Source organism: Pelodiscus sinensis, chromosome 1 (genome assembly GCF_052426305.1).
Source record: "Pelodiscus sinensis isolate ZL-2025 chromosome 1, ASM5242630v1, whole genome shotgun sequence".
Taxonomy (NCBI): domain Eukaryota; kingdom Metazoa; phylum Chordata; order Testudines; family Trionychidae; genus Pelodiscus; species Pelodiscus sinensis.
In genome coordinates this window covers 99,173,866-99,187,779 of record NC_143052.1, presented here as the reverse complement: position 1 = coordinate 99,187,779, position 13,914 = coordinate 99,173,866, and positions in this window count along the sequence as shown.

Sequence of the window (13,914 nt, the reverse complement as noted above, 5' to 3'; positions counted from 1 at the left end):
ATGTGTTTAATAAATTGGTTCCATTGTGCAGAGTCTGCACAAAGCTCACGTACCATCTAAGTCCCCCTTAGGCCTATAAGGGGCTTTCATAAAAGTGAATTTCACCCCATTATATCCTGTCTAATCCTGGCAGATTTCTCCATGGGCATGAGATCTGTGAGAGCCTCAGCCCAATTCTGTTAGGTCCTAGGCAAACATACAGTAACAAAATGGTACTGATATAATTATCCTCTGTGGGTCTGACCCCAAGCCTACAGAAGTCAATGGGAGTTTTGCATTGACTTCAAGAGGCTTTGGATCAGGAGAACTATTTTTGGAGAACTAGGCATTGATCCTAATAATGGTTCTACTGAAGTCAATGACACCAAGAGTGTGTGCAGGACCAGGACCTCTATCAGCAGGCTGCAGTTTTCTCATCAAGAAAATGAGAATTTTATTTTATTTTTTACAAGCCCTGGCTGATATTTTACTTGATTGTGGTAAAGATGGCCTCTTACCCTTAGAAACATGTAACCTTTTGCTTATCACTTATAGTCACTTAAAATCTATCTTTTGTAGTCACACCGGTGAGTTTGCCTGAAATGTCTAGTATCAAATGCTGGTATATATCCAATTTCCATTGATGAAGTGATGAACTAATTAATACATTTGCACAGCTCAGCTTGAGCAGTGCAAAATGTTATATTCCTGAGGTGCAAGGCTGAGAGAGGGGTATGTGTGTGGTTTGACTGGTGCTTTTCTCTGAGGCTATGTCTAGACTGCAAGCCTCTTTCGAAAAAGAGCGTCTAGACTGCAAGCGGAACTTTCAAAAAAGCAAGCCGCTTTTTCGAAAGGCAGTCTGGATGCTCTCTTTTGAAAAACCCCTGTTTGCATTCAAGAACGCCTTTTTTCGAAAGAGCACTTTCGAAAAAAGGCATTCTTCCTCGTAAAATGAGGTTTACTGCCGTCGAAAGAAAAGCCGCGTTCTTTCGATTTAATTTCGAAAGAACGTGGCTGCAGTCTAGACGCAGGTGAAGTTTTTTCGGAAAAAGGCTACTTTTTCCGAAAAAAACCCTGAGCCTGGACACAGCCTGAGAGATTTATGAGTAGTTCTAGGAGCATTCATACCATCTAGGAGGGTGTGGGGCTATACACCTGGTTGTGCTGAGTGATAGCAGTGCCTGATGGAGTTTGCTGCTTGCCTCTAGCAAAGTATTGTGAGAGACAGGCCAGGCTGGAGAAATGAGAGGGCACATCAATCTCTCAATCCCTGCAGCCTGGGGACCCTGTCACACCCTTGAGGTACTAGAAAAGAGGAGAGTGTTTTGTGTGAGGAGCTCTTGGCTTTTGCAACAGACCTCCACCTTGGATCAAATAGGGTGCCTCTATAGTTGACCTTCAGTGTGTGCTCATTTTTTGCTTAAGTCTGGAAGATGGGTTGGGGTTGGGGGAGGCGACTGATTATGGGAGATGTTTTGGCGGAGAAAGTCTGAAAGTGTGAGGAGTGAGCTGCTGGAGGTTTTTTTTGGGGGGGGTGGGGTTGGGGGTCGGTGTTGATTTTGTGATGCTGTTGTTTATAAATGATTCCAAAGGTGTTCAGAATAGCAGGTTATGCACCTTGTACATTCAATTATAAGTTTATAGAAATAAGAAGTTTCACACAAATCTAGTGGGATCCTTGTCTAGAGCCGTGTTGTACTTGGGACAGGCTACAACATTTGTGTCCAGATTCAGTTTTGAATCAGAACGTTTTGGAAGTTGAAGGGTGTCCAGAACCCAGGGCTTTGTCTGAGGCCCATCTCAAGTATTTATAAGATTATGAATCATCACTCATGTTCTTGAATGCTTCAGCGCTACAAAGACTATAGCCAACCCTAGCTACCTCACAGGGAAGCTTGGTTCAGAATAAATCCATATATGCTAGTTTTGGATTAAACCCAAACTCTTAAATTTGGATGGAGGCCCATACAGTCCTCCATCTTGTTGTGTCAAAGCCATTGTGAAAGGTGTTACAGAAACCCATTAAAATCACTCCCCAACATATGTCCCATATAAATCAGGCAGAAAACTTTTTCCTATGGTGCAGTTAACCGAAGGCCTGCACTTTCATTCACAGACTCCAAGTCATATTAATCTATTTAGTTGTCACATGCATAAAAAATTAAAATGCAAGGAAAAATCACATCATGTCCCAGAAATGTAAGAAATAACAATAGCTATAATCTTTTTAAGTTTTCCGTATGCCATGATTGAGCTGCCTAGGGTCAGACCTTGTAAAAGTTTCTACTTGCACACCCTTATAGAGAAGGCCTGTGGAGTGCAATAAAGTAGAAAATACTAGTGTTCTATAGAAATGAAATTGGGTTCTATAGAAATTAATAAAAAACCTATGGTTGAGATTTTAAACCCAGATAAGGCTTTTAGCCTCTGCACAGTTCCCATTGAAATGAATTAGAGTTATGTGGCTAAATCCCCAAGGAGGAGATTCTCAAAGCAACATAAGGGGGTTAGAAAGCTTCCTTGACTTCCAGTGGGGCTCAGGTGCCTGCTCTTTGAAATACAGGCAGTCCCCGGGTTACGTACAAGATAGGGACTGTAGGTTTGTTCTTAAGTTGAATTTGTATGTAAGTTGGAACTGGTACATATTGTAGGGGAAACTCTAGCCAAACATTTCTCCAGAGCTTAGTTTTATTCTCCCACACCTCACTTCCCTCAGTCCTTTATTCTCAAGCTGAGGTGTCTGCTGAGAAAAGCCGCTCCGCGTCTTCCTGGTCTGCTGGGCGGGGCGCTAGCTTTGTGTCTCCCTGGTCTGATAGGGGGAAAAGCAGCTAGTGCGGAGTTGCCTCACCCCGTTTGTAAGTAGGGATCCGATGTAAGTCGGATCCATGTAACCCGGGGACTGCCTGTATAGAAATAAGATGAGGATTAAAAAAAAAAAAGTCTCAGGGGAGTTAGGTACTGAACTTCCAAGAGTACCTGACTCCCTTTGACTATGTTGTAACCCACATCCTTTACAAATAGCCATTTCCATTGTGTAGGATTTTCATACCACCCCATGGAATTCCATAGTGGGGATAGAATTCTCTATTCATTTCCATAAGAGGGTTTAAACATTCTGTCGATGGGTTAACATTCTCTGTAAAACTCTACAGAACACTTACAGGAGGTCAGCTGTACAAGGCCAAAATATACAGAGCACATGATTCACCTAAGCTTGAAATTTCAGGTAATCATTTTAAGTACAGCACATGCAGTTAATGTGTATTAGCAAATCAATGAGAGTATTCAAATTACCTTTCCTTCCCAATGATTGATGTTGTATGCTTTTTTGGCAATACATACATTTGATTTAACAAACTGTGCCAACTCAATCAGCTTCATTGATTGAATCCCCAGAGTTGCTCAGCAAGACAAAGAGATGCAGTCATGCTATGTTTCAAGGAAAAGGTCACATTTTGCAGGGCTGATGTTTGATAGAGGTTAAATGATGTAGCATTAAAGGACTTGAAAGTTAGTCTGCCAGAAGAGCAATCAGGTTAGCGTATAATCACAGGAGCTGAAACAGTCTTTCCTGATTCCGTTTCTCTGGTGAATCGTGCCCTGACTCTGGAAGATGTATTCTGTTCATTTAAGTAGTTTTCCAGGGTGTATTTTATATTGTAGACTGGAAGTTTTTAACGATATGCTATTTATGACTTTCCATAACCCTACAAAATTGGTTTTCTTTAGTAGGAGAAAACCCACTTCAGACACAGCACTTGGAGAAAATGGGCCAAATTCTCTTCTCAGTTACAACCGTGCAACCCACATGCTCCTCATTTTTAGTATGTGTAATAACTGAGCTCTGCAGAGGTAGAGGATTAAAGACATGGGGTTCCAAATTCTTCCCTCAGATACATGCGTGTGGCTAGGACTGAAATCAGTGGAAGTCCTGTGTATGCAGCCAAGGATAGAATTTGGCTCATGATTTATATTGTTGCCCTATGGATAAAATTGATTCCAGGGTTACATTTCTCAGTCAAAATTATTTCTGCAGCATGCATCAAAATGTTGGCTAGAATCTTCCCCTCTTGATGGTGACTTTGGGGAAATGTGTATTTTAGATAGTTTGGGCCCACTTTAATCATTCTCAGGCTGCCTCTAACTTTTTTATTTTGCTCATGGCAGATGTAACTCTGGGCTAGTCTGCATTTCCAAAAGAGAAAGTATTTACATGTTTTTGATACTAAGCACACTTTCATCCCAGGTCCAGCTGTGGGCCAGATTCTTCTGTGATAAATTGGGGGCCCATTAACTTTAACAGAGCAATGCCAATTCACACCAAATGAGACTCTGACCCCAAGGGAGGACTCACTTGAGCACCAGCCAAATTAACTCCCTGCCCTCAGTTTTCCTTCAGTGGTGGGGTCAGTAATTACACAGAGCTGTTGACTGATTTGTTAGGTTAATTCAGGTGCTGAGCATTAAATTAGTTGCCCTATAAAAATAGCTCCCTTGTAATCAAAAAAGAGATCATGTCTGAGGATATAGCTAGTAGTTAGTGTTCAGGGATGTAGGGACAGCTAGGTACTTACTTAAAAATCTTTTGTTGGGGTGCTGTTGCAAACTGGAGACTAAGGCCTTGGGTGAAAACTTCCTTCCTGAAGAAGTTTCTTTTAAGTAATGGACTCAAATTAGCTCATGCTAGCTGATCTTTTCTCTTGAGTTTTTGAAGAGCTTTTAACCAGTGGCCTAGATCTGGGATCTGCCTTACTAATTTCAAATCTGGCTGAAATTCAAGCCCAGAGGGCAGATTTCAAATTGAGACTTGCAGGAAATATGATGAGTGGCCTTTACTTAGGGGCCCAAAAATCTCAAACACTGGGTGTGGCATTGCAGGTCTGTGAAAAGCTGCGGTATATGTAGCTGAGGCTAGTTGCAGAGTGCCAGTAGCATAAATAACTGATGTGGGGGAAGAGAGAGAGCCTTAGCATTTTAATCTAAAGATTGTGGGAGGGAGAAGAATTAGTTGGGAGTGGGAACCAACTTGAAAAAGATCTTTACCCATTGCCACTAAGAAGCCATGCAATACAGCATGTCCATTGAAGACAGAGATTTCTAACACACACAGGTAGGGTGTTCTCCATCCTGTCTCAAAAGCTACATAGAGCAAATAGGCATCATTTCCCATTCTCCTCCCTAGTCTGCAAGTGGTTCTCTTGTCAGTATAACCTCAAGGCTGCAGACAGACTGAAAGTAGTATAGCGTAAGACCTTTTTCCAGCACTCAAGTACACAGACCCTGTGGGAACTGAACCTTAGGTAAATCCATCTCTCTCGGTACAGAGGTCTATAAAGTGTAAGGTGAGGAAACTCTCCCTCTTTCTCAATGTAAAGAGAGAGATGCACATGCTCTTTGCTTCCCCCAGGTACTAATTACTTTCACTGGGTTTAAAAAAATCACTTGTGTTCAGTAATAAAGTATAAAAAGACAGGGTGTAAGTGGTCATGAGAGGCAGCAGACAGAACAAAGTAGGTAACTAAGCAAAATAAACAAACACACAAGCTAAGCTTAATACACTAAAGAAACTAGTTGCAAGTAATATCTCACCCTAAATGTAGTTCTAATAATCTTTTTCATGGGCCAGATACCCTTCCAGCCTGGATCTAGTTCCTTCTCCCTCTTCAGTATTAGTTGTTTCCAGCAGTCATAGAATACTAAAACTAGATTGGATCTCAGAAAGATCATCAAGTCCAGTTTCCTGCCCCCATGGCAGGACCAAGCACTGTCTAGATCATCCCTGATAGATGTCTATCCAACCTGCTTTTAAATATCTCCAGTGATGGAGATTCCACAACCTCCCTAGGCAATTTATTCCAGTGTTTAACCACCCTAACAGTTAGGAAGTTTTTCCTAATGTCCAACCTAAACCTCCCTTGCTGCAATTTAAGCCCCTTGCTTCTTGTCCTATAATCAGAAATCAAGAACAATGTTTCTCCCTCCTCCTTTGTAACATCCTTTTAGATACTTGAAAAACTGCTACCATGTCCCCTCTCAGTCTTCTCTTTTCTAAACTAAACAAGCCCAATTCTTTCAGTCTTCCCTCACAGGCCATGTTTTCTAGACCTTTAATCATTTTTGTTGCTCTTCTGTGGACCACCTCCAATTTTTCCACATCTTTCTTGAAATATGGTGTCCAGGACTGTACACAATACTCCAGCTGAGGCCTAATCAATGCAGAATAGAGCAGAAGAATGACTTCTCATGTCTTGCTCACAACACTCCTGTTAATGCATCCCAGAATCATGTTTGCTTTTTTTGCTACAGTATCACACTCTTGACTCATATTTAGCTTGTGGTCCACTATAACCCCTAGATCCCTTTCTGTAGTACTCTTTCATAGACAATCACTTCCCATTCTGTATGTGTGAAACTGACCATTCCTTCCTAAGTGGAGTACTTTGCATGTGTCCTTATTAAACATCATCCTATTTACCTCAGACTATTTCTCTAGTTTTTCCAGATCATTTTGAATTATAACTCTATCTTCCAAAGCACTTGCAACCCCTCCGAGCTTGGTATCATCTGCAAACTTAATAATGTACTCTCTATGCCATCATCTAAATCGTTGATGAAGATATTGAACAGAATGGGTCCCAAAACAGACTCCTGTGGAACCCCCACTTGTTATGCCCTTCCAACATGATTGTGAACCAATAATAACTATTCTCTGAGACTGGTTATCCAGCCAGTTTTGCACCCACCTTGTGGTAGTCCCATCTAGGTTGTATTTCACTAGTTTATTGATTAGACGGTCATGCAAGACTGTTTTAAATGCTTTACTAAAGTCTATGTATAACATGTCCACCGCTTCTCCCTTATCTATATAACCCTTTTTCCAGGTAGTGCCGGGAGCAGCCAGGACTGGGTTCAATATCTAGGAGTTCCTTTTCATCCATCCCACACAGAACTGGCTCAAGTCCTCACCTAGTAGCCTGGGAAATTCACACACCCCGGGGTGCCTCTGAGAGGCAATGCTTCCCCACTCACAAGCACAGAGTCTGAGCATAGAAAAGAAACTTCTAATGAAAGAGGGAGAGAAGCAACATGGCATTAGATTGGGAAAATACCACAAACTGAGTTCATAACCAAACCACGTGTAAACGTTCCAGCTCAAATGGATTGAGCAATGTCCTTTGCCTCTCAGGCTCACAGGTCTAGCAATGTAAGTGTCCCATTCACATGCCCAAACTTTCTCCGTACCCCACTCACAGTTGCTGCCCTTGGTCAGGGCAGATCAGATCTCAGGAGTGATTTTCAGAGTTCACCTCCCACCCGTAGGGGGTGTGGATAGGAAGCATCTCATTCCACTCCATTGGCTATTCACCACTGCTCCTGCCAGCCGCTCCTGCCAGCCGCCCTGCTGGCCACATGCTCCTGCCAGCCGCTGCTCTTACCGGCTGCCTGCTGGCCACTCCCGCTAGCCAGCTGGTGGGCCGCCTGCTCCTGCCAGCCACCCTGATGGCTGCCTGCCGCTGTTCCTACCAGCCTCCTGCTGGCCACTCCCACCAGCCACCCTGCTGGACACCTGCTCCTGCCAGCTGTCCTGCTGGATATCTGCCACTATTCCTACTGGCTGGCCGCTCCTGCCAGATGCCCTGCTGGCCGCTTGTTCCTGCCAGCTGCCCTGCTCCTGCCAGCTGCTGCTTCCATGATGGGTCTGTCTCTGGGCCAAACCTAGTGATTTCAGCTCTTGGCCCACCACCGAGGCTGGCCAAAGGATTCCAGCTTCCACTGGAATAATATTTCAAAATAACAAAAAGTCTCCTTTTGGAGTTGTTTTAGGTCTAGCCTTAGAATTCTTTTTCTTTCCAGTTTAGTAGCTTCCTGAAAGAAGAGCTGCAGTTCTTAGTAATGTTGTGGCATAAGACCCTAGATTTACACCCTTAACACCTCAAAATCAAACTCTCATCACCATTTGCAATGGAGAGCTGTATTTTGTGTACACGGAGGCAAAGGGTAATCCCCATAAATTCTCTCTCACTCACACACACAAACACAAGAGTCAAATATAGACACTGTTCCTCTGGGGCAAGCTTCTGTCTGAAAATTGTGGGTCTGCAATTTGCTTATGGTAGCATTTGAGATTCCCTAAGTACATACATGAACTGCCTTATCTGTCTCAAAGCAGTGAGTCTGCAAGCTGTTGCCACTGAGACAGAGGCTGCACAGCTACACACAATTATTTCTCCCTCCTGTAGCTGTTATTCCATCTGTATTCAGTGTTTACTAGGAGCAAAAATATTTGTGACATGGAGATTAATTGACATAGAATAAATCAACCACACATCTGTTCGGCCTGGTTTCTTTCACAACGGCCTTTGCCTTAGTGCTCATGACAAATGCTATATTTTTTTTCCAAGAGACTCAGTTTTATTTGGTATAGTCTTTTTCCATTTTATCCTGGGTGTTCTGCTTTGCATGGGGCAATGGTTGCAATGATTATGAAACTGGATTTACAGTAATCCGTTTTTTTTTTCTACAACTCTTGAGCCAAGGTACGGGTCAGATCAAGGCATGTTGTTTCTGTAGACAACAAAGGGTATCATGTGGAGGAGATGTGAGTTAGATAATTTCTGTCGTCTGATGATAATAGCAGAGTGTTTGACTACAGAACTTATTGCTTAAATCTCAAAACGGTGCTGGCCTTAGAAATGCCTATAGTGGAATAAGTGAAACTAAAGAAATGTTGGTCAGGTTTCAAGAGGGACCTGGACCAGTGAGGGACCAGGGACTCTGGATTAAAAGTTAGGTTGCTAGACAAAAGGTTGAACCTGGCATGTACCGTTGGTCTCTCAACACATTTATTTGTCTCTCATCATATTTCATACAACTCTGAACTTCACTTATTGTTAATGAACCATGGTGGCAGCAGTTTTATTTGTAAATCATTCTTGAGTGTAGCAACTAGTAGCATGAGCCATGGTACATGTTATGAAGGTCCCAGGAATGCTGGATTTTGCTAAAATTGAATATTTGCCATTTGGGCTCAATCTCTCTGAGGGGTTGGAGTTCACACTTGTGTATATAAAATAGATTATAGCACATCCGCTTCAGAGAGCCATACTAGGTGTCATTCACTTCCATTTCTCCTCCTGCAGCCATCTCTTCTGTTATATTTAATCCTCTCCTTCTAAGACCAATTCACTAAAGACCTTTATGAGACCTGCCTAAGGTCTGTGATCTTCCAGTGCTTTGGCTATGAATCAAAAAACCTTTTGTCAGACAAATAGGACACAACAGAGGTTTTGCAAGAATCAATATACAGCTTCCAAAGTCTGGTTGTCCAGATTTTGTTGCTGTCTAGTCTGCTCCACCATCTTACTGCCTCATTCTGTACCTCCTGGGTCAATACAAATTAAAGCAAAAAGTTTTTCTACCTCGCCTTACATATACTCATCATACCTCTAAAGTTGGCATCTATGGCTGACCAATACGAAGTTGAAACGTAATTTATTTTGAAGTCACTGTAAAAGGATAAAGGCAGTGGGAAAATACAAAAGAACCCTGCATTACACTGTCCAGACATGATAATTAAGTAAAAACCACCTGTCATGTTGTTGAGGCATAATGTAGTGCCAGGGACTGAGAAAGTCAGTGATAAACTTGAGTGGCCTAGAGCCCATCAGAAGGAATGAATTGGACTAACTCTTATATAAAATCTATCAAAGAAAAGGATAGTTTATAGCTGTGTAAATTATAATGGATAAATACCCAAGAGCTGCAGCAGGTGGTCTAATAGCACTTTGAGCTATGGGGTTCACATCACAGAGAGAGAGATTTTATAGGCTTTAGATCTAGTAGAAAAACAGCTGCAAAGCCACCAGCACACCTCAAGGACACTTATTGCTGGGGGTGTACTAAGAGGAATGAGAAACAAGTAGCACTTACTGGGAATAAGACTGGAGTTTCCTCCCATGCTATAATCCTGTCACTGACGGGTTTGTTTCAGTTCACCTTAGAAGAATTCCAGGAATTCAGGCTGCTAGAAGCCAATTCACTAGTTACACAGTGTCACCGATCCTAGTGAGCACCCCGTTCTGGCCACCCACTGTGAGGGGACTCAGTGCCTCTGTGCTATGGATCCTTTGACTGTTTCAAGCTCCTGGTGCCTAAATGGCATCTAGCCACTGCCAGCCCCAATCTTTGTGTTTCTTGGTACATTCCCAGGGCTCAGACCTTCCATGTGGCACATGCTCCACTGTAGTCTTGGAACTCACTATCCAGTCATCTGGACATTCTGGGTTCAGAGCTGACTCTTCAGCCTCCCGAGTGGAGCCAATAGACTTGCCAGGCCCCTGGCTGGCTCCACACTTCTAGAAAGGACAGGGCTGGGGGCAAGCAGGCCTCAGCACTGCGGGGAGTGTGCTGCGACTCCCCCAGAGCGCAGTGGGCTCCAGGGCAACTATCCCCTTTCCTCCTGTTAGCAGGCATGCTCTCCAGTTCTTAAACACACAACCCACCCAGTGCCCCACCCCACAGGTGTCAAGCTTCTAGTTACAGTTTAACTCTCACGGTCGCACAGTAGTTGTGAAGCAGTTAACACACACTTTCCTTAACAACTATAATCATACAAGCCAATTAGCCTTTGAAACAGCCATGTCTCTGACTTCCTATTTATCCTTCCCTTGTGAGTCCTGGGGGAACCATTGGAAAGTTGGCAGGCAAGATGTTCCCAGGGATGCTGGAACTAGCTGTGCTGAGGCTGCGGCAGCACCCCATGGCTTGAGGTACTCATAACAGCCCAAAGACATGCATTCCGCGTTAGGCACCCCTCCGTGTTTCCTCCTCATGCTGACTGTCACATGCTAACTAGTCTCTCTCCCTCGTGGAATTGCTTTCCAAAGCTTCTGTGACCTAGCTGTCTTCTGCCTCACACTTCCTCTTGCTGACCCCTTGTTCTTATGTGTTCCTTAGTAGTTTTTTCTTGGTCACCTGATCTCTTTTGTTCTTCTCTCAGTAAGGTTTCCTTACTCTCAAGCTCTGCTCCCTTCAGACAACAAGAGGACGTTTCTTCCCCCAGCTACAGCAAACCCCAAGGTGTTTCACTCTGAATACATGATCACTGACGGTTGATCACACGCTGCTGTCTCTGGCCTGGCAGAGATGTAACACAACCCTGCTAAGCTCATGGTGGAGCCACATGCATACAGGCTTTCCATGACACTGTAATTTCATGATATAATTTCGAAAATCATCCCTAATTCAGAAGTGATACTGACCAAACTCCCCAATCATACAAAGCAGCAGCCAAGTCATGAGAATAAAGAGTTCCATTGCCAAATGCAAGAGTTTATTAATGCTTTACGGAAACACAATCTGTTGCTGATTTCATGGGGATTATTAAAAAAGTTTTTTAAATTTGCAATGTAACAAAGAGGCACTGATTGAGAGAGCTCCACAAACAAGGGTAATGGCTCAGGCAGTTTTGAAAATCAGCTTGCCCTTGCAAATATTTTATTTCAACGCCACTGAGAAAACTGTGTGTGGAGCTCTTCACGGCAGCTCTATGGGAATCAAATCTATTATACAGCTTCACCGGAAAGATGAGGAGACTAACATTTCCAAAGAAGGAGGAGGGAGAGGAAAACTGCACCAAATGTTGTTACTAATTCAAAACCCTCGCTACTTCTTTCACTATAGTGTTTCACCTTAATTGCCCTGAGGAATAATGTAGCCAGAAATGGAAAGTGGTTTGAAGTTTTATGAATTCCTGAAATGAAAGAAGAAAAATTAATGGTAAATGTGCTGTAGGTACATCTACAGAGGCTGTAATGAAATCATGGACCTCCCAGAAAGCATATAGTAAGTTCAGTAGTCAAAGCAAGATGCCAGGATAGTTAGACTATGAAGGGAAAAACAGAAATGTACCTACTTAATCTTTCAGTGCTGAGGTGGGCAAAATTCCCATTGAAATCAATACTGTGCACAGGGGGTGGTGAAATACGACAGAGGCATTTGTCAATGTACAAAATTACAAACTCGAATGGGAGCAAGAAGAAGGTTGTTTGGAACTACAAATAACTCTGATAGCATATAATACATGCAAAGTGACTGAAAGGAAGAGCAAGAGGATGTGTGCTGCTTCGGTCATCCAAAAGGAACCAGGGTGAAGACAGGCTCATGATTCCTTATATAATTCTGGATCTAAAAATTTGGTTCCACTAGGGGTGATACGTTTGGCTCCAATGGTCAACACATCCCAGAGGGTTTCAGCCCAGCACTGAGGGCACATGAACAGTCATACAAGTGGAGGCCTACTCAGACAATTCTCATAGAACTAATGAACATTTTTGGATACAGCAGGTGCATAAGTACAAAAGCTCTGAATAAGCCTTTAAATCTCCAAATCATCCTCCTTTTAAGGTGCTACCAATGAAGAGACAGAAAAAAAACTTTCTAAGCAGTAGATCTGGTAGAGTGAATTAGCTATTGCACTGAGTAAGTCATTTCCTTAGCGTCTCTCAAACTCCAGATTTGCTGAACTTGTTTAAATTTTATCTCCAAAAAAGAAAAAAATGCTGAACAATTGTTTTGATTTGGAACCATGCATCAGCCCATAAATTATCCGCCCTCCAATAGATAACATGATTATAAATTAGACAGACGTTGTGCAAACATAGAAATTGGATAAGAACACAATGGGGTTGGGTGGTTTTTATTTCAATTTCAACCTTAAAATTCAATTGCACCTGCCAAATTTTATAATCAAAGAATTTAGAGTTTCCTGTGGGGGAAATGTCCCTTTTTCAGATCCAAGAAAGGAATTCTGCAGTCCTGGAAAAGAAGGGGGTGGATTATGTCAGCACAGTAGTTTCAAGTGAGAAAACAAGCAACAGTTTTACTAACAATCCTGTGGAGTAAACCGTTTCAGATCAGTAGTGTGCCAATTTATCTAACACATGGTTATTGTCAGGGAAGTGACAATTCAGCTACATTTCTGCACTTTTGTCCCTTCATATGCTACTTTTTTGCTTCTCCAGGCAGTTTAGGAGAAACCCATATAAGGGATTTATGCTTTTGAAGACAACTTATATTTCCCAAGGAAGAAGTTTGTTAATAGACTCAAACCCAACAGTTGCTTAATAGTTAGTGATTAGAAAAACTGGATCACAGAACAGGTATGTGTCTTTTCCTTTCTCCAACCTTTTCAGTACCTCTCTAGTTTGCCAAAATCTCATCCAACTTTTGCACTTTGGAGTTCATCTTAATGTGAAACGTTTAACACAGCCCTACATGAATGAAGAGTGATTTATTGCTATTGTGTGAGGAGTCCCTGCAGCATGAACTGCTGGGATTGCAGAGGCCTAACGTAAGGCAAAAGCCTTCCAAAGAGTCAGATCGAGCTGAACTGATTAGCCCAATGCTGGTCTCTGTCATTGTTTCTTCAGTTAGTTTTTTAGAAAAGATCCTTGCCTCCGACTTAGCACGGAACTCTTGCCTGTGTTTAAAACTGCTGTGGTCAGTCTGTTCTTTGATGGCACAAGTCAACACAATCCAGGGCACTTTATTTGTTCATTCAAAACACTAGCACAGGAGAAAAATAAATCGGAATCACAGTGATGCACATTTTTGCTGGACAGCTGCACTAGAATAACTGTAGTATGTAAGCCTCTTTTATATCCCAGCCAGTAAATAAATAGATGACATGTAAACAAGACTTACATAAACTAATACCACTTGCAGAAAAGTTAAAAATAGAGTTGCTGAGAGGCTCTGCTGTTTAATGTACTTTATAATGCAAATGAAGCCCCCAGCGGCCAGCTCCTTGGCTGAAGAAAAGCAGCACAGCTCCATTTACTTCAATGGAGTTAAGCTGATTTATACCCACTGAGGAACTGTCTCTCAGTGTAATATAGAAGTCTCAACAATTTGGACTCTCTGCACACCAGTTTC